Source organism: Microtus ochrogaster, linkage group LG2 (assembly GCF_000317375.1).
Source record: "Microtus ochrogaster isolate Prairie Vole_2 linkage group LG2, MicOch1.0, whole genome shotgun sequence".
In the NCBI taxonomy this organism is placed as follows: Eukaryota; Metazoa; Chordata; class Mammalia; order Rodentia; family Cricetidae; genus Microtus; species Microtus ochrogaster.
Window position 1 is genome coordinate 8,897,127 of NC_022028.1, and position 2,920 is coordinate 8,900,046.

The following is a 2,920-nucleotide window of genomic DNA, read 5'->3' on the forward strand; positions in this document are numbered from 1 at the left end:
CACCAACAAAGCACACGTCGGGAAGTCACTACCCTGCGAAGTAGACTCAAAAGTAAGCCTGGGGGCTGGAGAGATGGCTCAGAGTTTAAGAGCACTGGCTGCTCTTCTAGAGGTCCTGAATTCAATTCCCAGCGACCACATGGTGGCTCACAGCCATCTGTAATGAGATCTGGTGCCCTCTTCTGTTCCGCAGGCATTACATGCAGGCAGAGTTCTGTATACATAATAAATTAATCTTTAAAAAAAAAAAGTGAGTCTGGGTTTTCTTCTGTGTCCTGGATTTCCTCTGTTGTAAGGTTTGGGTTTCTAAAATCATTTGTGTGCATGGCCATGCCAAGGAACTCATGTGGAGGTCAGAGAACAAATTTCAAGAATCGGATCCTCCATCCACATTTGAGTTTCAGGGGTTAAATAATATCAGGTTTGGTGGCAAGTACCTTTATCCACTGAGTCATCTCTTGGACCTACAAGTACATATTTTAGAGGCTTAAAAGAAATAAGCACTGGGCAGTGGTGGCATATACCTTTAATCCCAGCACTCAGGATGGAGAGGCAGGCAGATCTCTGCGAGTTCGAGGCCAGCCTGGTCTACAAAGGAAGTTCCAGGACATCCAGGGCTACACAGGGAAACCTTGTCTAGAAAAACAAAACAACAACAACAACAACAACAAAAGTCAGTTGCTGATGATGAGGTAAGATGCTCGCTACCGGTGGACCGGAGGTCACTGGAGAATAAAGAAGTAGGTGTGAATGTTATGTTGTGTGTATGCACAGGTCTCTAACTATTCTGCAGTCACTTGTGTCTGCACTAAGCTAGATAAGGGCTCACACAGAGACTGCCAATATAACCTATTAACACAGTTCCCTCGAGCCTCCTCCCCTTGCTTATAACACATAAACACACACACATACACACACACACACACACACGAGAGAAAGAGAAAGAGAGAGCAAAAAGGGAGGAAAAAGAAGAAATGAAGTAAGGAACTTGGTGAATGTGCGTTTTAGGCCAGCCAGTGCTTCAAGAACAACAAATTGAAACCCTGTCTCGAAAAACCAAAAAAAAAAAAAAAAGGAACAACAAATTGTTCAAGAAAAACCAAAAGGAGCGCTGCCTGGACCTCCCTGCTATATGATGGACTGAAACCCTTGAAGTCAATCTCTGTATGTAGCCCAGGCCGGCTCCAAACCCTGGCTCCTTCTGTGTACACCCAATACCTCCTGCCTCCCAAGCAGAAACAGCTTTGGAACCGATCTCACCAACTCTGATCCTCCAGGTCATTGGGCACAGCCTAGCGGCATCCCCAGGCCAGGGTAGGAGGAAGCTGCCCAGGAAATGGAGATGCTGGAACTGAGTCCCCACCGTGCTGCAGTGCCCAGTGACTTACAGGAAAGGAACTGTGATGGAACCCACCGTATGAGTGCATGCTTACCGCTGCTGGGCAAGTCTCAGCCTGAGGATTCTGTTACACGTTGTCCAACACTTACGAAGCATTGAAATTTAAATTGTCTGCTGAGAAGATGTCTCAGGGGGTAAAGGCGTTTGCTGCCAAGCCTGATGACCTGGAACTCATATGCAGATCATATACAGAACTGACCTTTGGAAGTTGTACTCTCGTGTACACACTCACACACACACTCACACACACTCACACACACTCACACACACACTCACACACACTCACACACACACTCGCACACACACACTCACACACAGACACACACTCACACACACTCACACACAGACACACGCACACTCACACGCACACACACACGCACACACACTCACACACACACGGGCTTAAAGCTAAGATGGGCAATTTTTTATAAGATGGCAATCAAAAATTTTTAGATTGCATTTTTTTTCTCTTATGGGCATTGGTGTTTGGCCTCCATGTGTGTCTGTGTGAGGTGTCAGAAGCCCTGGAACGGGAGCTACAGACAACTGTCAGCCGCCATGTGTGTTCATGACTGCTGAGCCAACTCTCCTGCCCTCGGTTGCTTTTCTTTGTGTATTTTTGTGTGTGCACCCAATACCTTAGTGCTCTGGTGGGCATCAGAGGACAACCTTTGGGATTCAATTGTCTCCTTCCATCATAAGACTTCTAGGGATCAAATTCAGGGTTTTCAGGCGTGGCAGCAACTGCCTTCAACCTGCTGCTGAGCCCATCTTGCTGGCTGATAAAACAATAAACTTTGTCGTCTGTGTATTTTACCACATTACAAAAAAATTAATTTAATGAGCCCATTATCTTTGTTTCTTTACAGAGCATGTTTCTATATTGGATGGCATTTTAGTTCATTGCTTCTAAGTATCGCGTAGTATTATGAGGTTTTCCAGAACATTCCAGTCCTCACCTTCTCAGAGACCAAAGGATCTGAGCAATGGGGATACTCTGAGCGAGGTGAAAGGTAGGGTGGAACTGTTTCTCCGATATCAAAGGCTTTGCAGTCAGGTAAAGAGTGTGGGGGAGGGCAGCATCTGTGGAAAATGGCAGTTGGTTATTAAAAGATGAAATCCAGATTGCCAGGGACCTAGTCGGAGTCAGCTCACAGACATTTCGGTGCCAGGACTAAGGGGGAAGAGCAGGAATGCAGGCTACTTATCTGTGGGGACACATGGTTGGGAGGGCACACTGGGAACAGCCTCCCAGGGCTGTGAGGTGCATAGGGAGCATGGGAAAGCCTCTGGGATGGGAGAGGGGCTGGAAGAACAGGATGTGTTTTCTGTACTTCAGCACACGTCATATCGAGCTATTGCTCGTACCGTAAACATTTGCTCACATCAGGGGCCGGTATTCTAACTTTATGAGCATCTTGTTAATTTTATACTATAGAGCTCATGTTGTCCTGATGTTGAGTCCAACGACATAGTCTTTTTTCATGTTTATAATCTAATGTTGTTTTTGTTTTCCTTTTT